At 40.8% G+C, this 25,811-nt stretch overlaps 1 pseudogene; it reads right to left on the bottom strand.

The window, feature by feature from the left end:
* Nucleotides 1–1,141: 1,141 nt before the first annotated feature.
* On the bottom strand, nucleotides 1,142–13,184 carry LOC129039128 (activating signal cointegrator 1-like; annotated as a pseudogene).
* Nucleotides 13,185–25,811: the final 12,627 nt, after the last annotated feature.

The following is a 25,811-nucleotide window of genomic DNA, read 5'->3' as shown; positions in this document are numbered from 1 at the left end:
AATTTTTTATCTAGAAACGCACAAGGTTGTAGCCTCAGTAACCTTCAAATAATAGGAAATACCCTGAACTTTTTTTTCAAATAGTTTTTTATAAATAATGTATTCAGGCCGGGAACGGTGGCTCATGCCTGTAATCCCAGCACTTTGGGAGGCCAAGGCGGGCGGATCACAAGGTCAGGAGATAGAGACCATCCTGGCTAACACGGTGAAACCCCGTCTCTACTAAAAATACAAAAGATTAGCCGGGAGTGGTGGCGGGCGCCTGTAGTCCCAGGTACTCGGGAGGCTGAGGCAGGAGAATGGCATGAACCCAGGAGGTGGAGGTTGCAGTGAGCTGAGATCGTGCCACTGTAATCCAGCCTAGGCGACAGCATGAGACTCCGTCTCAAAAAATAAAATAAAAATAAATACATAAATAAATAATGTATTCAAAGATTTTGAGCCACTACATGAGTAAGAATCCTACTCCTTAAGAAAAATATACAGATTTTGGTAAGAGTTTAAATTCTGAGAGATTCAAGCCCGATGCCAAGCCTTTAGATTTCTACTGCTTCAATTCCAAAAAACTAGTGGATGGCAATTTTAGTGTACCAAACTCCACTGTGCTGTATGGTTTCTTTTCTCCTGAGTCAGAAAGCTTTATTCTGCTTCATTTACCTCTTCTTTGTTCCTTAATGGATCTTGGAATCCAGTTTCCAGATTTTTTTATTTCCTTTAATAGGAAATTTCACAACCATTTCCTGAGGACTTTTGCAGATGAAAACAAGTGGAGAATATGATTCTTGAGTGATGTCTGGAAACTGCTCCTTAAATTGCCTCTGAAACAAGCAATTAGGTCCAGACAGCCCAAAAGACAACCTGATGGATAGACACTGGGGAATTCCACATCTTTCCTATGAAGAAGATGATATGTAGCCTGGAGTTCTGAGACTTTTTGAAGGCAGAGGGAGGTTTTGGCTATGACTGCTATCCAAAGTTGTCCTCTGTGGGAGATGTACCAGGATCTGTACTCCATCATTTTCTAATCCCTCCAACAAGCTGAGAAACCCAGGGCTGATGTATAGAGAGACTTGAGCCACTGTCCAACCTCCCTGAAAGTCTTGAGCCTGGATTCACAAGAGGTACTGAAATGAGTTGAATTCTAGTCCCAATCCTGCTGAATGGAAAGCCTTCTTCTGTGGGGCTGCACCTGTGTGGTCAACCCACTGGGGAGGGGACTTGTATGTGCTGAGATTTACCAGAACTTCCAAAGGCTCTTCAGGAGATATATCAAATGTGATCAGTGTCTAGTTCAAGGTTTCCTCAGCAATGGCCTGTATTGTCTCATCTAGTCTGCTGTGATATTCTGCTAATGAATTTTCTTCTTCCAGGATCTTCCTGCTGTAAAGTCAATGGTGACCTTCTTAGAGAGTCGAGGGGCATGTCGAAGTTCTCTCAGCTCTTCTTCTCACTTCTCTTTTGGTTTCCCACTCAAGTTTGGACAACCACTGGTTAGAATCACTGGCAAAAAATCTGATCATCAATAACTTGGGTCCTTTGAAAACTAGCTCTGTCCAACTCTAACAGCCTGTCTTTGTGCTTGATATCCTTCTCCAGACCAGACATAATTTGAAATTCTTAATGACATAGAAAGTCCTTGGCAGAGTTGTCCACCTTTCCAGAATTCTCCATCAATGGCATGAGCTTCTTTATCAGTTTCTGGCTCTCATTTGAGTTATGCTGTAAAATATCCTGTTCTTCATGAGTATATATGGTTGTGACACAGAATAAGCAAGGACTGGAGCCCTCTTGTTCACAAACAACAGGCCCACAGATCAGACAGCTATTGATGAGCTTGTGCTTCTGGCCCAGGCAAACACAAGGGTGGCAACTGGGGAGCAGACTGCAGGCCTGTGGGTCCCTTTCTCGTGTGTAAATTGACAAACTTTGTCTTCTTCTTAAAGGAGTTGCTGTTCTCTTGTGCCTTGGGCAAATCAAAAGATGTTTTACCTCTGCAGTTGTGTCAGGTTCAGCAAATACAGGAACTTCCTCTCTATCTCTCCCTTTCCTCCTACCCAGCTTTAGCTGGTCCCTTGATTTCTGCCCATGTAAAGTTTCATCTTTTTGGAAGCACTGTGCATGATCTCCTTGCTGACATCCAGGCCAACAGTTTTCCCCACCTGCTGGGTGCACCATTACATCAGTGGCTCCTTGGACACTGCCCCAGCCACTGCCATCTTTCCCGGACAGAACCAGCTGGGCTTAACGCTTGTTTTTTGATATAATTGAGTGCAAATATAGAGTTGTTTTGCTCCAGAGGCCAAATTTTAACCTGGGTGAGTTAATGATTCAAGTTAATTTCCAAACACCACAAACTAAGTACAACCTCAGTGAGAATTTAAAAAGACTAGGATAATATCTTACTAATTTACATAGTTATAGTATTTTGTTATGTACAAAGGAATTTCTCAGGAAAAATTTTTAATGTTTTATAAGAGTCTTGTGAAGTGGATATCATTAGACTTGTTTTACAGATGTCAGAAAAAAATACATGGAAGTAAATGGTAGATTTGTCTCCCAATTTCAAATTCACTCTTCTTAAAATTAAATTGTTAAATTCATTTAATGTTTACCTTTAAAAAGTTGGGTAAATAATAGTGGCTTCTTCTCTACTGGAGTATGAAGAAGGTTGAAATATCCATCATCTGCACTTCAACTCTAGGTTTTGACAGCAGAGAAGCTGTTTATACTGGAACATCTGGCAAAACCTGTTTGTTGTCTCATATCCACAGTAGTGTGACCAACAGAGACCCAGTAGTACCTGGTCACTCCAAGTAGACTGTGTTGATCAAATGTTATTATCTTGATGTAGCTAACATGGAAATACAGCGCAGTTACAAGCCCAAGAGGCTTTTTGGGAATGCCATTTATTTCCAAAAAAATGTTAAAGGCAAAATTTACCATGTGCTGTAATTTCTTATTAAAAACAAATACAGACATGTGCCAGTTAATGACAGGGATGCATTCTAAAAAATGCATCATTAGGCAATTTCATCATTGTGCAAACATCAGAGTGTACTTACACAAACCTAGATGGTATAGCCTACTACACAAGTAAGTATATGGTATAGCCTATTGCCTACTACACAAGTAAGTATATGGTATAACCTATTGCTCCAAGGCTGCAAAACTATAAGGCATGTCACGGTACTGAATACTGAATCCTGTAGGCAACTGTAACATAATGGAAATAGTTGTGTATCTAAACATATGTAAACGTAAAATGGTACAGTAAAAATACAGTATTATAATCTTATGAGACCACTGTCATATATTTAGACTTAGTGACCAAAATGTCATTATGCAGTGCATGCACTGCACAAGTCCACTCTCTCCATTGAGAAGAATACTTAGAAAATGTAGTAATCTCCACTTGCTATTGGACTGATTATTTGTTTATTCTAATGCTCTGGTCTTCTTTAGACACTGCCTAATAATATTTGAGTATTTCATAAGTATGTACAATTTTATATCCTTTCTCCAATTGTATGGCCAGTTGGTGCCTTATACAGACCTGTAAAATCCATTATTTCACTTCATCCTTTCAATAGGAATGGCTATGACAGAATGCAGTCACTGAGATAGACTTTCCTCTTAGATTAGGAAACTCAGGGTCAGGATATTAGTTATTTGCTCAAGTGCTTATATTTCTCAGAAGAGGCATAAATTAGTGAAGTCTTCACTTGACAGTTATAATTAAGGAATGATGTATTACTTAAGCTAGCAAATGATTATTCTATAAAATAAAAATCAAAGCAGGACATTGAATAATGAAGCTGAAAACCAGTTTGCCTTGCCATAGACATTATTTTAATTACTTGTTTTACTTATTTATTATTATTAATAGCTCTATTATTGGAGAGATTGAAATGTGCCAAATATTTTGCTATACATTTTACATGTATTATCTCACATGAGTTTATCCTTCCTGTGAAAGAGTATGAAGATATGGTTATCCACATTTTAAATATGAGTTACCCAAGATTTAGCAGGACGCTTGTTCAAAATCACATGACCAATAAGATAATAAAATCAGGATTTCAAGTGTTTCGGATTCTGAAGAAATTATTTCTAGCCAGTAAGCAATAATATATCAAACACCAGAGTTCAAAACACCACACACCTATGTGCACCATCCACATACTTTTGTGCACATGTATGCACACACATCTAAACAATATATAAATGTCAATTGTTTGGTATGTGAAATGCCTTTTTTTTTTCCTTGATGTTTTATTCCCCAAACAGGCATAGCTGCTTTAGAATTATAATGGCTTCACTCTAGGAGACCCATGATACAAGGGACTGTGAAGACTCTAACGGAGTTATTTCATTCCATAGGGACCATATTATGCATGTTATGAATGTTTAAGATAGAGTGCACAGTCTGTCATGTCAACTCTCATCTACTTCAATGACAGATTATTTTTCTTCCAGCACTAGTGGTTTGAATATATCAGCTACCAAAAAAGAGGACATTTTTCTTGGAGTTTAAACACAAAAACAAATCATGATAGAACCACACAACAGAATTCAAGTAGTATTAAAACTCTGACTTAAACCCACAAAAGCAAAGAAATGCAACATTTAGCCAAACAATTCAATAAGCATCAAAGTCCTCAATTCACCCTGGATAGACAGTAGTAGTTACATATAACACACACAAACTTACAGTTGTGGAGTATTACTATGTGCAGGATACTATGCTAAATGTTATACACGAATTATCTCATTTGCTCTTCACCATAAGCTTGTGAGATAACAATGATGATTACTACTTTTTTCAGTATGAGAAAATTGAGGCTCAGAAAGGTAACATTAACTTGTTCAAGGGCACTCAGCTAGAAACAGACAGAGCTGGGGTTCCAACATAGGCTTCAGAAACTAAGCTCATAACTTCCACGTCTATGTACACATATAATGTATTTGCATTAAAGCAGAGAAACCAAATTTTAGCACTAGGAAAATTCAAATTTGCACGAGGCAAACATCAAAATGTCCAGAAGTCAATTTGTATGACAAAATATTCAAAAGGTGATATTCATTCATGAAACATATTCAGGCTTCTAAAAAATCTTTGCTAGACTCTCACTTCACTAGATGATGACTTCAAATAACATTTGTCTATTTTTGCTTGAGGCTCTCGCTGAGATTAAAACAGTGGGGGGTGGGGGTGGAATGTTTTAAAAGGTTAAAGGAAGTATATTTTCTAGTATACTTTAACCTTTTTTAAAATGGAAAGCCATATTTGATCCATTTGTGTCCTAGATTTATGTTGGCAAACAGCTCTCGTCACTTGAGCCAACTCTAACCAACCCATGCACCTTGAAATGAATCCTGAGATCATGCCCAGAGAGCAGTGATTGATTAGCATTGTCTGTCATGGCAGGGGCGTGGCAGCATGCATGACCTGTATTTGACAGCCCTGCCCTAGACAAACAAATCCACCCCTCCTGAAATATACTCCAGAGAAGTCTGTGTCTACAAGTAGGCAAAGTAGAAGGGAGGGACGGAGGGAGGAAAGAGGGAAGAAAAGGAGAGAGGAAGGGAAAGGCAGGAGGGAAGGGAGGGAGAAAGGAAGGAAGGGAGAGAGGCAGAAAGGAAGAAAGGAAAGAAGGTAGGTAGAAGGAAGGAAGGAGGGAGGGAGGAAGGGGAGAGAGAAAGAAGGAAGACTTAGGATACTATCTTGATAATTGGTTAAAGGATAAAGGAGTAAATTTTGACCTGAAATGTCCAGACTGATTAACTCCATGGATAAAACTGACTTGGTAATGGTTGAACTTCGCACATATTTTGTTTTTGTATCACCTATCCATCAAATGTCTGCTTACTATCCCACATAAGCAGCACACCCACCCTTGCCACCGTAACTGGACTCAACTATTTCCCTGTCCATATTTCCCTTCTCCTTTCCCTCTCTGTTGCTATAGTTCCTTAGTTTACATCATGCCTCCTTGAAGAATCCTGCCACAGATGGCCTAGGGCAAGATCTTAAAGGTTGTCTCTCAAATGACCCCAGAAGGGCTTCATTGTGGTGATTGTACCACAATCCCCGGGGAGTCCTTAAAGCTCTACAGATGAGGACACCAAAGGTCACCTAGCTGGTTAGTGACAAAACTGGCGATTTAAACTCAACTTTTCCACATTTCAGATGTACCTGACTATCACCTCCTAATCTGCCCAATATAATCCTTTTCTAGCAACTGGAATACTGGGTTTTATTCTCTAACCCATCCCTTTACTGTCTCTTTCTCTTTATTCACTAGCCTTTACATGTGAACAGACTGTCTCTCCACTGAGCCTGGGAAAGCTCCTTGGGCTGAATTCTTGGAGGAGCAGTGTGAGTTGGGGAAGAAAAGCAAGATTAGCCATCAGAAGATCGGGCCTCCAGTTCTGGCTCTGCCACATTCTAGCCAGGTAACCCCGGTTAAGTCATCTCTCTGAAACTGAGTTTCCTCATCCATAAAGTGGGGTGAATAATTACCTCTTCTATTGCCCAGGGTTGTTCTAAGGACCAGTAAGGTGTCGTGTTTGCAAGCAGTTGGTAATTTATTAAATACTATATGCCTGGAGGTACTGTTACATTCCCTTTATGCCCTGCTCAGCCTTAGTTTCACAGAAGGGGCAGATCTGGCCTCCTGGACTTTTGTACTTCAGCCTCACAAATGCTATTCCCTGAACAGACGTTACCCCTGAACAGACTGGGCTTTCCCTCAGGATCCCATTCCCACGTCCTCACTCCACAAAACTCTGCACAATATAAATATGACCACTGATATAATATTGATGAGGCATTTATTTTGTTTTCTAGCCTTTGTCAATGTTGACATTCGTAAAGAAGAAGGATTGTTTTAATACTGACTCAATACTGTGTGGTATATGATGAAACAGCACTGCTGCCGTTTACAACTTTATTCTCAAGAAAATGTAGTCCCGTACCTGCCAACATCTGAAAGCTATAAATAGTGAGAAAAATTGAGAAGCCTAAAAACTCCATTGAAATGTATTGGATTTGGAGAGTTTCTTGGATGGCCGGAGTGGAAAAATATTTTGCTAAAAAATAGGGAGTGTTGCTCCGACTGGCATACAGGCAGACGGTTTAGTTAGTATTTACTCAGCCTGTGGCAAGGGAACACTCGGCTGTTTATTTCAGTGGAGGGGATGTTGGTAGACGCTGTTTGTCTAGTCAGAAATGCCCTTTGAGACAGCAAGGCTACCTGTGACCAATTTTCAACTAAATTTATCTTTGGACTTTGTGTAAGTAATCCAGCCTTCACCAAATCCATTTGGTCTTCTCTATCACCATTTTGGCCCACAATGACGGCTTCTGATTATTCAGCCAAAGCTGAATTTGAGACTGAAATGTGAGCTCTGGATAAGTAGACTGAGTTTTGTTTAATGTAGGAAATAGCTATCACTTATTAAATGAAATAGACTGATATTTAACTGGTCATTTTCAAACCTCTTTGCCCCTTGCTCCATGGAAGAATAAATAACACATGCTATTATTGACCATTGATCATTGTAACTAGCTTCATTTCATGAAAGCAATTTATGTTTTACTTTATTTCTTACTTGAAAGTGCAGCTAAGGTTTTTAATAACTACTTTCATTGCCTTTCTGACACTGACATGGTGAACGCTCGAAAAATGTATTATTTTTCACTCTCAAGCACTGCAAGTGTATGTTCTTTTGACAAAACACAATAGTTTAAAGGACAGAATGGCTGTGATAAAGGGCAAAAATGTGCTTCCCAAATTGTGATTAAATAGCAATTACTGTTTGTTAATCAATTTTATTTATTTTCCTTGGCATTCATTTTCATGTGTAATCCCACAGTGTTTTGGGCGCATTATTATCAAACTGCTCAGACTGAACGATAGCTCTTTTAAGCCTGGCAAAATACTCAGGCAAAGACTATATTTCCATGACAGTTCACAAATATTTGACTAGGGTAAAAATCAGGCATAAGGATTTGTGAAGCAGGGCTATGATTTGTTTTTGTTTCTGTTTTTGTTTTTGTTTTTTTATCTATTGTTTTGCTTGTATTCCCTTGTTTCTGCATAATTAACCATTTAATTTTCTCTAAAACCCCGTGAACAGTCCTTATTACCCCATTTTATAGATGATAGAATTCTAGCCAGGGGAAATAAGATCCTAGCGCAGGAAGTTGCATGGCCAGGATTTATCCCCACACCCTCCCATGAGTCTGACTCCCATGCCTGGGCTCTTTCTGCCAGGCCTCAGAGTCTCACAAGGGCAGGAATCTGCAGCCCAAGCTCCCTGTCAAGTTGACAAATGTGTTAAATTCAAAGATAAAAGCCTCCATGTTAGGCTGTCAAGGGGTCAGTTCGCCTGAGCCTTAACATCCTCCTTAGCTCTATTACCATGCAGAGGCTCTTCTTGAGCTCGTTGCTGCAGCAACAGAATTCAAATGTAGCGGGGAGCCACAACTACAAAGATTTTGACAGTGGGGCTGAAGCATATGTAGAATGGGCCCTGCTTCTGCAAGTCCCAGGGAGGTCAGTGTAACTTACATGTGGTGGCACCACATCAGAGTATCAAGGCATCCTAATGAAGAGCTACTGTGTGGTGGAGAATGTGCGGAGAAACTACTCCTTGGGATTAATCCATGTAGAAGAATTGGCAATTCCACACAGAAAGAAGGTACACACTGCAAATAAAAGAAATGTGGGGAACCCAGGATGAGAACAGCACTAAATCAGTGCTTTTATTTTCAATTTGTTGTCAATTTGTCTCCTATTACTTTTCTACTGAAAGCCTCATACTAGAAGTTTCAGTATTAAAAAAGAATAATCTTTAAATACTTAAGATTGTTTTTTCTAGACACTCATCATTGGAAGTTTTAAAATTATAACCCAATATCTCTTCAGCTACATCAAAACCAATAATTAATAATAATAATAAATAATGGCTCTGCTATCCAAGAGTCAGCCATTTATTTCTTTGCCTTAAATATCAATACCAAGAACCAAATCAAAGCCAAAGATATTACCAGATGCCATTGTTGTCTAAGTCATGGAAGCAGAAAGAAAGCAGTGTGGAAATCTACAAAGAGAAGAGAAAAAGAAAGTGAAGAAGTGGGTACAGAATCACAGATTGGAAAGTAGCAGATCATAGAACATTTTGGGCTTGGAGGCCAAGTAGATCTAAGCTCAAATCTCAGCTAAGAAACTTGCAGGATCTTGAGTATTCAGCAAATTATTTCACGCATCTAAGCATCAATTTCTTCACTAATAAAAATAATATCCATCTCATAGAGATAGTATAAGTAATAAAGGAGAAAGATTGGCAGGTTTGATAATGATGTTTACTAGCCTAGAAGAAAATATAAAATATCGTCTTGTCCAACTCTCCACCCAGTATAGAAATCTTCTGTTTAGCATCTCTGTTCGAGAAAGGCCACCTGCTGAAGATGGACTGTACAATCTAACAAAATGGCCATTCTCTCCACAGCTATACTTATAACAAATTTATTCTTAAAATTAAGCCAAAGTTTACTTCACCGTAACTTCAAAATAAGCCTCTTAAAAGGTGGGACCAAGACCTGTCATGATGCACCATTGGGAACTACTTCCTACCTGTTCTGGAGGTCGTCCTTGTCTCAGACACAGCTACTTGGTCTTTGGTCCTTAGTCCTCGTCTCAGATATGGCTGCTCTGAAACTGACAATCACCTTAGTCTCTGAGTCTTTCCTAACAAGAAAAGTTCACAGGTCATCCTTCTCCCGTCCTGTAAAAGTGTGCAGTTGATTTGTATTAGTTTTTTTCGACCTACAAAAGTCATAAGGAGTCAAAGCAGCAGCACAGTTCGAAAAACATAAGGAAAAAAAGGCTGAAATATTATTTCTACTGTTAACATGTTGGTGTCCTTCTGCTATTTTTCTTCCATGCATGAACATATATTTTTCAGCAAAATAGTATCATGCTACATACATCATTTTGTAGCCTTGTTACTATGTTCAGATAATTAGAAGACAGAGATACTAGGCTCAGAGGCTCATCACCTTTCAGGATACTATGACAACAGACTGGTAGAGAAGTGAATAAACTAGACATCCCCTGTATAATCAAATCAAATTATAATTCAATGATCCAGTCTTCTACCTATGAATCTTCATTACTGTTTGTAATCTTAAGAGTGCTTTTTAAACTTGTAAAACATTGGGAGTTTTTCAGGTTTATCTAATTAAATAGTAATTAATGTCAAAGAGGCATATTCTCATATTCATCTATAATATCTAAATGTCTGTCATATTCTCTGCTAAAATACAGAGACACTAAGACCCTGTGTTATACCTAGAAATACTTGTCTAACAGCTTCATCCATAAAAGAGGATTGGGTTAATTTTGTAATCTCGGGGATTATCAGTGCATCTTGGTTGTTTATTCACAATAAGACAAGGCAATGTGGATAAGCAGACCTAAGAACATGACCCAATGACCAGATGTGGCAGGCCCTGGGAGAGTCTGGCTCCCAGGAGAGGTTCAGCAGGGAAAGTGGGGTGTGGTGTCCAAGGCCTGCAGCAATTCTAATGTCTGCTCAAACATAATGACTGGGCAGTTCTGGGAAAAGGACTTTGTTAGAATCATCTCTGTGTTCCTATGGCATTCCATGGAGACTGGCATATCATAATAACCCTTCGTGTTATTGTGTGCCTGTTCTATTCCCCACACCGCTCTAGTCACCGTACCTGTGTAATCCCATTCAATGCTCACAAAATCCCAATGAAACAGGAGTTGCCAACCACATTGTAAAGATAAGGAACTAAAACCCATGGAAGCAATTAGTTCATAGCCATGTAGCCCAGGAAGTACGGAGCAAGCATTCACTGATTCGTTTTATTTATTGAGTACCTACTACATACCAGAAACTGCCTAAGGGCCGAGGATAGAGACCCTGCTCTCATGGAACTTACATTCTGGGAGGTCAAGGCAAGGGAAATAAACAAAGTCACCAAATAAATGCACAAGGTAATTCTAGAGGATATTAAGTGTCACAAAGACAAAACAGCACCATAAAGTGCCAGGAACTAACGTAGTGGGAGAAGAGGACTGATTGAGACAGGTAGTCAGGAAGGTTTCCCTCAAGAAGAAACTTTAGCTGAAAATTTCATGAATAGAACAATCCAGGAATGTGATGATCTGAGGGAAAAGAGTATAAAGGCCGGGAGGCAAGAACAGACCTGACATGTTTAAAAAACAGAAAGAAGGCACATATATATATATATATATATATATATATATATAAAGGTAAAGAGTGGTGCGCAGTGATGACAGAGGTAGGCAGTGGCCAGATTATCTAGATCCTTACAGGTCATGGTAACAAGTTGGGATTTTATTCTAAACATGGTGAAAACTTTGTGGAAGATTTGAAACAAGAGAGAAATGTGATGTGATTTATAATTTTTAGAGATAAAAAGCACAGTCTTACTCCAAAGCCTAGGCTCTTAATCCTGGGGTAATGATGTGTTTTGAAGAGTTGGTGTCCAATTAATATGGAATAAAGGAATAATGATGACATAGTTCAAGAAGCAGAAATGAGCCCAATGTGTGAGAAGGGAACTGGAATTCATAGTAAGTGTAGTTCATAAGGACAGTCTGCATCAGAGGGGTGGATTGCTCAGAGGTTCCTGGTCCCAGCCGTCAATCAAGGATCCAGACCCTAAGAGGAGTCATCTGACCAAAGCAAGCCAGCAGCCAGTTCTTGGATGGACAAATTGGTCCATCCAATTTGTTCTGATAACTGGGAAGTTATCAGAACAGGAACGAGAGGGAGGTGGATAAGGAAGAAGCCCAGGATTTGTGGGTACTGACAGAAGAAGAAAGGGAAGAAAGCCTCAGGATGAGGAACTTGGAAAACAGAAAAACAGTTTGGGGACTGACAGGAAAACTCTGTGATCAGAACTGCCTTTTCTTCTGATCCAATTAGCTCCTGGGAAATATTGTGTAGAACTTGCAGACATTCACATTCTGTTTGGTGTAGGTAGCGCTGCATCTCTGGGTGAAATAAAAATGGAGGGGGAATTTCTCACACTGGGGAAACAAGAAAAGACAAGACAAAGGAAGTTGGGAAGGAAAAATCCTCCAAGTTTAGCACAATTTTTTCTTATTAACCTCTGGTTCTTATTAATCATCTTCTTTATTTTCTCAAGGCACATATCATGCTTATTTAATTGGCTGTTATAAAATTTTGCAGGATTATTGAAGTCACAACCATAGGTAAATTGAGTGGTGTAAACTTAATGTAATTTTCATAAAGCTAATAAACTTATTCTCCCTTTTCTATCTTTTCTGCTGTTTTCTCTCCCTCTTTCTCTGTCTCTCTCATTCCTTCATTTTCTCTCTCCCGCCTTGCTACCTCCTTTCCTCTTTGTATGTTTGTATGTACATAAGTAAAATAAAATAACAAAAAAAGTTTGCAGGGAATCAATATGAACTGGTATTTTCTGTGAGTTTATCTTTTATATTTCTTTGAATATGAGAGCAACATTTACCTTTCCCTAGGCTTGAAGCACATTTTAAATTATCCAGAAATTCTTTTTGAAAAATCACTAAAAAGAATGTCTCCTTCGTGGCTCACTGGTCTTTTCTGTAAGTTCTTTCATTATTTGGGTATAACTCACTTGGATCTGAACACATGAAACCATTTAAATCAACCAGATAGTGGGTTCCCTCACTATCTCTCATGGACTTGTGTTTCAGTTTCTTCTTAATGATGTTTCTTTCATGCTATTTCATTTGAAGAGCCTTGCTGGAGAATGTAAATGGAAAATAGGAGCTGAGGAGTTCTGCTTTCTGTGTGTCATCTGTTAACATTGCACCATCTGCCCTGGGCAACTGGCCTATTCCTTCCTCGTTTTTCTGGGTAGTAAACAGATTTACTCAAAGGAAAAAAGAAAGGGGAGAACAAAGGGTGTGCTACATCAGAGGTGGGGGATGGGAGTGGAATGACACCCATTGGTGCAAGATCACAGGCTGCTTACCACATGCCACTGTTAGGCCCCAAATACACTTGCTTGCTCCCATATCTGTTAAGAGCTCTCTGCACAGCTCCCACCAACGATTTTTAAGAGAAAATAGCGGTAATATTGGACAGCAGTTGGCTTTATCTGTGACTGCCATAACCGCCATAGAGAGAGATCAGTCTTCATCTTTAGCTTTCAAAACCTGACTCACGCAACTCTTCTTTGCAACCTTCCTTTCTCCAGTACCCCCCACTTGTGTAGATCTCCTTCCCAAAACTCACAGCCAATACTTCTCTTCTCTGTGCTGCACCTGTAGGTTGCACAGATGCCACTATTAGCCTCATCACACTGCAACATACTGTTTTTTTATGCCTGTCTCTTAGTTGACAGATTAGTGTATGAATTTGCTAAAACTGCTATACCAAATTGCCATAAATTGGGTGGCTTAAACAACAGAAATGTATAGTCTCACAGTTCTGGAAGCAACAAGTCCAGATCAAGGTGTCAGCAGGGTTTTTTTTTCTGAGAACTGGGAGGGAGAATCTGTCCCATGTCTCTCTCCTTGCTTCTGGTGGCTTGCTGGCAATCTTTGACATTCTTAGCTTCTAGAGGCATCACCCCGATCTCTGCCTTCATCTTCACATGGCATTTTCTGCATATCTGATTCTTTGTGCGGCATTCTTTTTGTAAGAATGCCAGTGGGATTAGGGGCTCACCCAACTCCAGTATGACTTCATCTTGAATTATAACTGCAATGACCTGATTTCCAAATAAAGTCATATTCCAAGATACTGGAGGTGAGGACTTCAACATATAAATTTTGAGGGAACACAATTCAACCCATAACAATCAGGTCCCATGTTTAATTCATGTCATACTTGACATCTACTACACTGCCAAGTCTTTGCCTGAAATCCAAGGCCCTCAAAAATATACATTTAATTGGCTTAAATATCTTTCACTTTCAGTATAGATGCAGGCCAAATTGAGTGTATGAGTTAAATTTTTCTTTCTCAGAGGTAGCACCACTAGGAAACCAGAAAAGCTCTGAAAACAGAAAAGTCTCTGATCTCAAGAGACTTATTTTATTTTATGGTTTCTTGATGGTGCTACCTCTTAGAAAACGAGTGTGGCAAATACTACAATGGTGTGAGCCCAGGGTATAGTGGGAAGCCAGAGGCCATAAAGATTGAGCTGGATCTTCAAAGGTAAGATTGGTCCCCTGCTATGTGCCGGATAATGGGCTGGATGTACATTTAGTCTCTTAAATGTGACGATGTACATCCAGCCCATTATCTGGCACATAGTAGGGGACCAACCTTTTGTTTTGACTCCCTTGGCCTAACTCTTGAAGAATGAGGCCCATGAAACTTAAATCACATTCATTCTGCAGATCCCTGCAGAGACAGATTTCCTGCTCCTCCTTCAGTTCACCTTATCCTCTAATGGAATTCAAGAATGATGCAATGTAGATGTGAACAGGGCACAAGACTCTCTTAAAGAGGCTCACAGTCTGGTGGGAAAATGAGTGTGGCAAATATTACAATGGCATGAGCCCAGGGTACAGTGGAAAGCCAGAGGACATAAAGATTGAGCTAGATCTTCAAAGGTAAGGAACGGGGAGCCAGGTGAGGAGGTGGGCAAAGATTTTCCAGACAGTAGGCATAGCATTACAGAATTCCAGAGGTCAGAGAGCAGCAAGCCATACCGATGTCTTAATCCATTTGGGCCGCTATAACAAAAATATCATAGACTGGGTGGCTTAAATGACAAATATTTGCTTCTCAAAGTTCTAGAGGCTGGGAAGTTCAAGATCAAGGTGTCAACAAATTCAGTGTCTGTTGAGGGCCCTCTTCCTGTTTCATAGAAGGCCCAGGATTTTATTGCCACATTCCCACATGGCTGAAGGGGTGAGAAAGCTCTCTGGAGTGTCTTTTATAAGGGCACTAATCTCATTCATGACCCTCATGAGTTAATCACTCTCAAAGGCTCTGTCTCCTAATACATCACCATAGGGTTGGTATCAGGATTTGGGGGTGTGATCATAAATATTCAGTCCATAACACCCACTGTGCTGTATGAGTACAGCCCTAAGAGTTTGGGGTCAGATCAAGAGTATCAGGCAAGTTGCGCTGAGGAGCTTGGCCTTTAGGCAAAAACTGAAGGGTTTTGAGCACTTGACTAGCACTGCCAGATTTATGATTTAGAAAGATCACAGATGGCCAGGTGCCGTGGCTCACACCTGTAATCCCAGCACTTTGGAAGGCCGAGGTGGGTGGATCACAAGGTCAAGAGATCGACATCATCCTGGCCAACATGGTGAAACCCCATTTCTACTAAAAATACAAAAATTAGCTGGGTGTGGTGGCGCGTGCCTATAGTCCCAGCTACTCAGGAGGCTGAGGCAGGAGAATTGCTGGAACCTGGGAGGTGGAGGTTGCAGTGTGCTGAGACCGCACCATTGCACTCCAGCCTGGCTCAAAAAAAAAAAAAAAAAAAAAAAAAAGGAAAAGGAAAAGGAAAAGAAAAAGAAAGATCACAGACTACAACAATAGTTTATGGATCAAAGGATATCAGTTAGGAACATATCGTGCAACCCAGAAGAGAAAGAATCACAGGGACTTGTGCTGAAGATACACAGTAGAGACAGAGAGAATCAAGACAGGCTGTGGACACTCTCTAAGCTCCACTGAGATCCCCTGTCATCCTTGGTAACATCTTCTGTGCGCCATCCTCCAGCTGCACTTTTGCTTGCATGCCCACATCCACCTCACACCTGCAACTTTCCTTTGGCAAACACTTCTTGGCATTGGAGTGCCTTGCCCACAGGCATAAAAAAGCCCAAAATGCCTAAAAGTTCACTTTCTACACACCACCCCCACCACCACTAACCCCTCAAATCCCACAGCCTTTAGACAGAGATTATAAAATATAAAATCTTAAAGCCCAGTTGCTTTGATCATGCTTGGGACAAATCCCAAGGACCCAGTTACATTCCAGTATTTTCCATGGGCTCAGGCTGAAGCTACTCTCTGGGACATGCTGCCTGAAACTGCACCCTTCCCTGTCTTGCTTCCCTCACTCCTTTCCCAGGTTCTCCTGGAAGCACTTCCTTCATAAATCACTTACACATGAAGCCTTCCCCTGAGATGTCCTTCAGATGAACCTGTACTAAGACAGGAGATTGAGAGCTATTGAAAAAACTAGAGGTGTCCAGAGCTTAGTAAGTGACTGGATGTGGGAAGCTATATTATTAACTAAAAGAAAAAATATTCAGTGAAACTCAAACTATGTTTACAAACAAGTATGCGAGAACTAAAAGGACAAATACTACTCAAGTAGAAAGTTAATTTTGTAAGTCCAATTTTTACTCTTCCTTTGACTCTGAGGCAAGAAAGAGTTTTTGCACCATTCAATTGCTCCAGCTTTGTTACTCTAAATTTAGGACACAAATAGGGTGCTGTGGAAATCCATCTTTCTTTAGAAGAATTTTAATATAATAGCCTTTGTATCAAGTAGCTAAGAATGGATTGGAATCCCAGCCAGATCCCCCGGCTGCTTCCTCACTGCCTGCCTCTTGCGATCGCCCCCTCCCTTCCTTGTGTTCCCTGGGTCTTCTCCAAATGTCTCAGATTCTTCACACCCCAGGAATGGGCCTGCACAATGTTCTGCACTGACTGTTTTCATTCTGGTCACCCCCCTCCCCTGACTGTCCTAAGCAATGTTCTTTCTGTCCTTTTTGTCTTTTTTAAATATGCGAGTGAACAAATGTGGGACACGTGGTAACATTCTAGGAAGCCTGAGCTCGCGAGGTAGGACTCTAAAGCACTGAGAAGGATGTCTGTTGTTACTGGTGGATTAAGCCTCAGATTTTGTAAACATATCTTAAGCATACATAGTTTACGATTGCAATCAAATAAAACTTACTGCAAAGGTAATGTGATACAAATGTAATGACAAATATAATAAGTATTAGTTTGCTATGTGTTAATCTAAGCAAGTCACATAAATGGCATTCAATACTTTTTACATAGGCAAAGTAAATATGTCATTTTTATGCTCCTTTTAGAGAGACTGTAATCAGTATTCAGGCAAATCAACAATTCCCCAATCACACACAATTTAAACAACAAAGTTCCTAAATTTTACTCCTCGGTAATTATCATCCACCTACATTTGAGGGCCTATTTTATGCCGAGCACTGTGCTAGGTGCTGTAGACACAGGGAAAATGACAACATCGTCTCTGTCACCAAGCAATCTGGGTTCTCACTCCCAGCCCCTGCACCTGGGACTAAACATTTCTGGGTTCCACTCCTACCCTCCCAGTTCTTTCATCGCCAGACTTTGCCCTTCATCAGAACATTCCTTTGCACAGTAGCTCATGGTCTCTGTCCCCCAACTCCAGCCTCAGGCCTCAAGACTATAGAAACTGTGGCTCATATCCCCACAGCTTATCTGCTAGGTAAGGCAAGGTGCCAGCAGAACTGTTACTGCAGTGATCTTGGGATAGAGCACATACAGAAAAAGAAACAAGGCACAGTGAAAGGGCTTCAGACAATTAGGGGTGGAAAGTACACAGGAGATGGGGCAAGGCTATGAGAATAGCGAAGAGCAGGCACGGGACAGAGAGGGGCAGCTTGTCCTCTCTTAACATGGCTTTGGCAAGTCCCTCTGGGCCCAGGAGCCGTGCTCACTGGGAAGGGATTAGGAGGGTTCTTCCTTCTGAGCAGAACTGAAAAGAATCCAGCAGTGAAGGCAGAGATGATAAAGCAAATAATAGTGTGTACTAGGAGCTTGCTAAGCCCCAAATCCATTATTTTGTTTAATCTTCAGAAGCACTCTGAAGAGTTGCTACTGCTATTTAGCAGATGAGAAACCCAAGATTTAAAAACATGACCAAAATCAAGAAACAAGTAAGTGGCAAAATAAGGGTTAATTCAAACTTCAAACCCGAAGTTTTTTTTTTTTTTTTGAGACGGAGTTTTGCTCTTGTTGCCCAGGCTAGAATGCAATGGCACGATCTCAGCTCACCACAACTTCCACCTCCAGAGTTCAAGTGATTCTCCTGCCTCAGCCTCCCGAGTAGCTGGGATTACATGCATGCGCCACCATGTCTGGCTAATTCTTGTATTTTTAGTAGAGACAGGGTTTCTCCATGTTGGTCAGGCTGGTCTCGAACTCCCGACCTCATGTGATCCGCCCAACTCGGCCTCCCAAAGTGCTGGAATTACAGGTGTATGTCACTGCACCCGGCCCAAGCCCAAAGTTCTTAACTGCTTCATTCTACTGTCTCGGTGAAAGACACCCAGATCTTGCTGGGGATCTTGCTTAAACTTACACCAAACCATAGTATGATTTTAGACACAAAGATATGACACCCTTCCTTATCACTTGCTTTTGAGTTCTTATAATACAATTAAAGAAGGAATATTTTATCTAAAAGAAGTTAAGGAGAAGTAAAGCTTCAATGTGAATGAGATTTGCTCTAAATATAAATGCTGAGAGGAAAGGTCATTGAAAACAGGAGGGATTAAAAGAAGTCAGAAAGCAAATCAGCAACGCCAAAGACATGTAAGTTTCTGAGCTGACCCTTTTACCAAGGCCAGTGTTACTTATATGCAGCCAAACACAGGCAATCACAGGCTGGATCCACGGGTTCTTCATGCTTCATCTGGGCTCCTGGGCCTCAAGCTCTGGTGCAGAGCCCCTGCCGAGGAACTTGGCTTTAGACATTGGGGTAGGCATTAGGCATAGGGAGGGTTTCCCAAAGAAGAGAAGAAAATCCGCCTTTTTCCTTTTCACCATGTTAAGACTTAGTCTAGGGAGAGGCTCTAAAGAAACAAATGAGGCTGAGATCTGAATTTCCAAATAATTAGTCTCAAATTCTTTACCTCTCGTTCTGAGAAATAGAGATGGTGACTTGGATTTCACTTACCTCCATCCCTTTAGGTTAGAAAGATTCAAAACATTGCCCTCAGTTAAGTCACTGACCTGTTTCATGGATAGCAGATGGACACTAATTCAAAAATTCAACTAAAATTTTTGGCTCAGTTCTTGTGTCTCCCTTACAAGGTCTTCAATCCTTCATCTTGGTGAATTTATCAGGATCCAGCACATTGCTGGGAATCTAGCCAGCTCAGATGTATGAATTGTCAGCACATCTCTTTTAGGAACAACTCACATTTACCAAGCTTATGGGATAGACACATAAACCTGATGCCAATTTATTATGTGTGATGGGCAATGATCATCACTGGGACTGAAGGACTTCAAGTTCATAGGTACATTTCTCATGGCGGGAGAAATGTGTGCCAAATCACATTGCAAAGTTTGCTTGGTGGCCTGAAAATCAGAACAAAGAGACTTCAAGAAGCAAATAATTGCATGAGGTTGAGATGACCAGATGCAACCATTCCACAGCAGAGTGGTATGTTGGTGGACCCTTCCAGGATGCACGGTCCTTGGATGTGTAGACAAGCACCAGCGAGGTTGCATCCAAAACTCTTTTTTTCTACTTTCATGGTTGACCAATGCTTTTAGTTGTATTTTTTGCCCTGATATATGATAATACATTTTATTCATTTCAATCAAATCTTGTAAACCTAGGAGCCACTTTAACTTAGATAACTTCCTTTCTCAGTTTTTATCTATCATTTGTTTATCTTAAAAGTAAATTTTCTGATAATCTTATTTTGCTCTTAGAGAAACCCTTTCCACTCTTGTAGAAAAACCCTCATGTAAACCCTTATACACCGGCAACACTATGCATTTTAATATCGTTGATGAACAGAAAGAATATGAAAGGCAGAATATTAAGACCAAATAACTTTCCCTGGGAAACAAAGAATTCAATACTGGTAGAATACATCAATACTTTATTGCTCATTCATTTACTCATTTGTCATTCCACAGGCATCTATTATGAACCTAATATTGGCTACACATGTTCTAGACACAGGGAAATAGAAATGAACAAGACAGACAAAGTCTCTGCTTCCATGGACCTTAAATTCAAGTGAGAGGCAGGGAGACAGACCACAAACAAAACAAAATAAAATAGGAGGAAGTGGCAAGTGCTCTGATAAAAATAAAACATGTTATGGAGTGATTGGGTAGGGTGGTCAGAAGAGTCCTCTCTGAGGGAATGATGTATAAACTGAGCCCTACATAGCAAGGTGGAAATAGCTATATGTGAGTCATGGAAAACAGCATTCCATACAAAGGATACATCTGGTGCAAGTCATACATCTATCTATTACGCTAAACATCTCCCACTTGTGAGAATTTCACAAAGATTTCTATAGGCAGAAATTGCATTATAGATATTCTCTAGAACATTGAGAAGTTAGAGCCTGAATTTTAGATGCCTGTTGAGTCTGGATATCTGGATATAGTTTCCGTCCCTGGAAACTATAAATGTTGAGACAAAGCAATTTTAGCAATTTTCCCATGTTATTCACCAATCATTACATATGATAGATGATTAAGATGATAAAAGAGAAGTGCATATTCTTTGGCTGTTTTCCTGTTGTTAAACTCCTCCCTCCTCCACCAATAGCCTTAAAAGCTCGGCATGAAGCCAAATCAGTTCCAATGCATCTACCAAAGTGTCGATATTGACCATCGATTCTCTCACATATGCATTTAATTTTCTGAACAAGGAGAGACTTGCTTGATTGGATTTTTGTTCTTTCATTAACTCTTGGTCCTCACAACAGTACCAAAAAGAAGCAAAAGCTGTCAAGTTTTGGTGCCATGCTTCAATAGATATTCCTTATGCAGATTCTAGCCTCCGGATTTTAATAACTGGGGTCACGCTGAGTTCTCATTTCTCACATAAAATTGCAGGAGACGAGGAAGAAAAACAAATAGTAGGAAAACAGAGTAGATACATTTTTAGTGCTCTGAGTTTTTTATGTCAATAATATCTAGTATCGAACTAAAAGCAGCCCTTGTGAGAGGAAAGGGAGTGAGTATTTTGTCATGGTCAGTCCACATAGTAACAATGTCTTAGCCTGTGGTTTGTGGGTTTCCTTTGGTGTATTCTGTGTCTCTAGATACTTTGCTGTTGTTTCCTAATTTAAAACTCAACATCTTAAAATGCTCTATGTTTTCCTACTAAGTGTAAGAAAATACTTCAAATGTTCTAGTTTAATACCAATTTGTTATTTAAAAAAAAAATTCAAACTCATAGTTTAGATGCTTACTTCACAAACGTCCAACATCTTCATCAATTGTAGTCACTTTTTTAGGACATTGTTACTGTCATATTAACGTGTGATGGAATTCACCAGACACAAACCTCTCCAAGTATCTACAAGAGTGATATTCTGATGGGAATTAGCCACCGCCATTAGAATGATTGAACCATTCTAAGATTTTATGTTACCAGATAATAGGCCATAAACCTCCAAGTTCTTCTGTACACTCACCATTTTTTTCTTTTTTCTTTTTTTTTTTTTTTTTTTTTTGAGACAGAGTTTCACTCTTGTTGCCCAAGCTGGAGTGCAGGGGCACTATCTCGGCCCACTGCAACCTCCCCCTCCTGGGTTCAAGCAATTCCCCTGCCTCAGCCTCCCCAGTAGCTGGGATTACAGGTGCGTACCACCACACCCAGTTAATTTTTTGTATTTTTAGTAGAAACAGGGTTTCACCATGTTAGTCAGGCTGGTCTCAAACTCCTGACCTCAGGTGATCCACCCACCTCGGCCTCCCAAAGTGCTGGAATTACAGGCATGAGCCACCACGCCCTGCCACTCATCTTTTACTTCTACATACCAATATGTAATTTTGTTTACTCTTCATTAGAGCTTCAACCATAGTGTACTGAAATTTTGCTGGGCCTACACCTGTATTTGCATCAGTTATATAAGTCATCCTTCCCTACTTATGTGCCTCTCTGACTCCTTCTTGAACAGCTAAAGTGTGATAAGCAGCAGCAAAGGCTTTCTAAATCTACTCTAGAGTACTTAAAACGACTTTATATAAGAAGTAACAATGTCTTCATTCTTTCTGAGAACTTCACAGGAAATTTAAAATTCTTCTTGCATAACATTGAACTAATCAGACTGTCACTTCAGTCAGGTAATTCAATTTTGTATTTAGCAATTAAATAAAAATATTTAAACGTAAAATTTACAAACACACATGCTTCGTCAAACAGACTTTATCTGAATCTTCAATAATTAAGTTGCTTTATAAAATATCCGGATTTTCAGCCTAGGAAAAGATGCAAGCATTTCAAGACTAGAGAATTGTGAGAGCAATAGAAATATTTCTAAATAAATGTTAAAAGTGAATATCCAAATTAGAAAATTAGAAATTCAGGCATCAATTTAAAGTATCTATCTAAATTGACAGGGCCTCACTCTGTAGCCCAGGCTGGAGTGCAGTGCCACAACTGTAGCCCACTGCAGCCTCAAACTCCTGGGCTTAAGTGATCCTCCTGCCTCAGCCTCCTGAGTAACTAGGACTACAGATGCACACCACCATGCTCAACCAATTTTAAAAATTTTTTTGTAGAAATAGAGTCTTGCCATGTTGACCAAGCTGGTCTAAAACTCTTGGCCTCAAGCAGTTTTCCTATCTTGGCCTCCCAAAGTGCTGGGAATACAGGTATGAGCCACCACACCCAGGCATCTCCATTTTAGAAATTTTAAAACTAGGGTATTGCATTAGCTTTCCTGTGCTTCAACTGATTTACTAAAACCTTGGAGAAGTCCGTTTTCTTCAGAGGCAACTTATTTCCATTTGTGAAACAGGAATGGGAAATAGCTGTAAACAGATCTGTCCATAAAGCTCTGAAATTACTTCAAATGAAGGAGTCACATAATCAGAAAACCCCCCTAGTGGTGTTGTTTTTATTAGGTGACCCCAGAGAAGCACTTTTAATGACTACAATTCAATCTCCTGTTAGACACTGGAAGATACTGTCAACACAAACGAGTATTGAACTCCAGTCTGGGCAGGCCTATCTCATTCGTTGCCAGGTTATCAGAGCATTTCTCAGGAAAGTGCATTGACTCTTTCAAGGGAAGTGATATATTGAATGGGAACTTAGTAACCCATGTGAGTATGTATATACTCACCTTCAGGCACCTCAGCAAATAAGAAAAACACTGGGCCACTAAAGGCAACTTGTGTCTGATCCTGTACTCTTGCCTTTGACATTATGCTACCTGCTGTGGTTCCTGAGTAGGCTTTTCACCAAAACTCTACTGGTTTCTCCCCTGAGAGTGGCTCAAAATGCTTAAATGGGTGAAGGCACTTTATCTACCCCAGCCCTACCTTTATCTACGCAGCCCCTCCTTCTGGAGTTCATTTTCCCCTGCACAGAAAGTTGACAATCAAACTATCCAATTTGCGGAACAAACAGGTTTTCTTATTTGATAAATAAAGCTCATTCTGATTCATACGTCCAATCCATTATTGTGTTCTCAGTATATATGGATTTGCCACAGGTTAACAAACACTGGTTGAGCATCTCCCATATGCTAAGCATTTACCATCATAGAGTAAGGTTGTCTCCCTATGATGCCTCCATGTAATACTTTATATCTTTCAAGTAGAATTTAGATTTTTCTGCCTTATCCACTGAGTGTTGTGGTAAACAGAATTCTAATATAACCCAGAGACCCTCACTGTCATATGATCCTTTCTTCTTGAGCATGGGAAGAACCTATAAATACTGTGGGATGTCAGTCCCATGATTAGGTCACATTTTTTGTCATAGTAAACCTAACACGGCATAATCAGTGAGATCTTAAAATGGACAGGGTTCTTCCTAGTAAAAGCGATTCAAAGTTTCAGAGGAATTTTCCATTGCTGGCTCTGAAGAGGGAAGAAGAACATGGCAAAGACCTGAGTGGCTTCTAGGAGCTGAGAACAGCCCCAACAGTCAACAAGAAATAGGGACTTCAGTCCTACATTGCATGGAACTGAGTGAGCTGGAAAGAGGACCCAAAATCCCCAGATAAGAATCCAGCTCAGGCCAAGCACAGTGGCTCACACCCTGATATGGTTTTAGCTGTGTCCCCATCCAAATCTCATTTTGAATTGTAGCTCCCATAATTCCCATGTGTCATGGGAGGAACCCAGTGAGAAATAATTGAATCATGGGAACAGGTCTTTCCTATGCTCTTCCCATGATAGTGAGTAAGTCTCAAGAGACTGGATGGTTTTATAAAGCCCTTACACAGGCTATCTTGCCTGCCACCATGTAAAACATCCGTTTGCACACAGAAAAAGCACCTTCATAAGATCCTAAAATCAAGTGAGCACTCACAGTAGCTGATTTTAACTTCATATGACTGAAAAAAACACTGGAAGAGTGAAGAAAAGACAGTCTTGAATTACCAACGCTACCTCTCCCCCATCCCACAGCAGTGACTGCATGGCACAAAGAGAGAATCTGTGCAGTTAAGAAAGGGAGAGTAAAGCAGCTGTGAAACATTGCATTGAATTAAGTGCTGCCCTGTCACAGCAGAAAGCAAATCTGGGCTCAACTCAACTGATGCTCGCCCACCTAGGGTGTATATAAATCAGCCCTAGCCACAGTGGAATTGTTCATCCTAGAAGTCGGAACTTGAGTTCTGGCAAGTCTTGCCACCACAGGCTAAAGTGTCCTGGGGCTCTAAATAAACTGGAAAGGCAGTCGAGGCCACAAGGACTACAACTCCTATGCAAGGCAAGTCCTAGTGTTAAACTGAACTCACAGACAGTGGACTTGGGGGGCACATGACCTACTAAGACATCATCTGGGCTAGCTAAGGGAGTGCTTGAGCCATCTCTCTCCCAACCCCAGGCAGTGTAGCTCACAGCAATGAAAGCGAACCCTTCCTTCTGCTTAAGGAGAGGAGAGTGAAGAGTAAGGAGGGCTTTGTCTTGCATTTTGGCTACCACCTCAGCCACAGTAGCATAGGACATCATTCTAAGCCATAAGGCCCTCCTTTCAGGCCCTAGCTCCCAGACAACATTTCTAGACACACTCTGGGCCAGAAGGAAATCCACTACCTTGAAGGGAAGGACCCAGTCCTGGTAGGACAGATCACCTACTGACTAAAAAGCCCTTGGGCCCTGAATAACCAGCAGTGACTCCCAGGTAGTATGCTGTGGGCCTTGGGTGAGACTCTGAAATTTGCTGGCTTCGTGTGACACTCAGCACATTCCCAGCTGTGGGAGCTACAGGAAGAGTCTCCTGCTTGAGAAACGTGGAGGGAAAAGTAAGGGGACTTTGTCTTGCACCTTAGGTACCAACTTAGCAATAGAAGGTTAGAGCAACTTGCAGGCTCTTGGAGTCCCCACTTCCAGGCCTTGGCTCTTGGACAGCATTTCTGGACCTGCCCTGGGCCAGAGAAGAGCCCACTGCCCAAAAGGGTGATTCCCAGACCAGGCAGCATTCACCAGAAGCTGACTGAAGAATCCTTGGGCCTAAAGGGAATATTGCCAGTAGTCTGGCAGTACTCCCTGTGAGCCTGTGGTGATTATGACCACAGGGTAAGGCTCCTCTACCTGTGGAAAGGGGAGAAAAAAGTGAGGACTGCGCCTTGTGGTTTGAGTGCTGGCTCAGTTGCAGAACAAAAAGAACACCAGGTAGACTTCTATGATTTTTAACTCCAGTGCCTCGCACCCGAGCAGCACCTCCGGACCCACCTGGGCTCTGGGAGAACTTGCCTCCCCAAAGGGAAGGAAACAGGCCTGGCTGGATTGGCCAGCTGTTGACTGTAGAGCCCCAGGGCCTTGAGTGAACGTAGGCGGTAGGGCACATAGTGGTTACAGCAGGC

The sequence above is a fragment of the Pongo pygmaeus genome, chromosome 5 (assembly GCF_028885625.2).
Source record: "Pongo pygmaeus isolate AG05252 chromosome 5, NHGRI_mPonPyg2-v2.0_pri, whole genome shotgun sequence".
Classification (NCBI taxonomy): Eukaryota; Metazoa; Chordata; class Mammalia; order Primates; family Hominidae; genus Pongo; species Pongo pygmaeus.
Note: the sequence above shows the minus strand (reverse complement) of the source record. Positions and strands in the feature narration are given on the sequence as shown.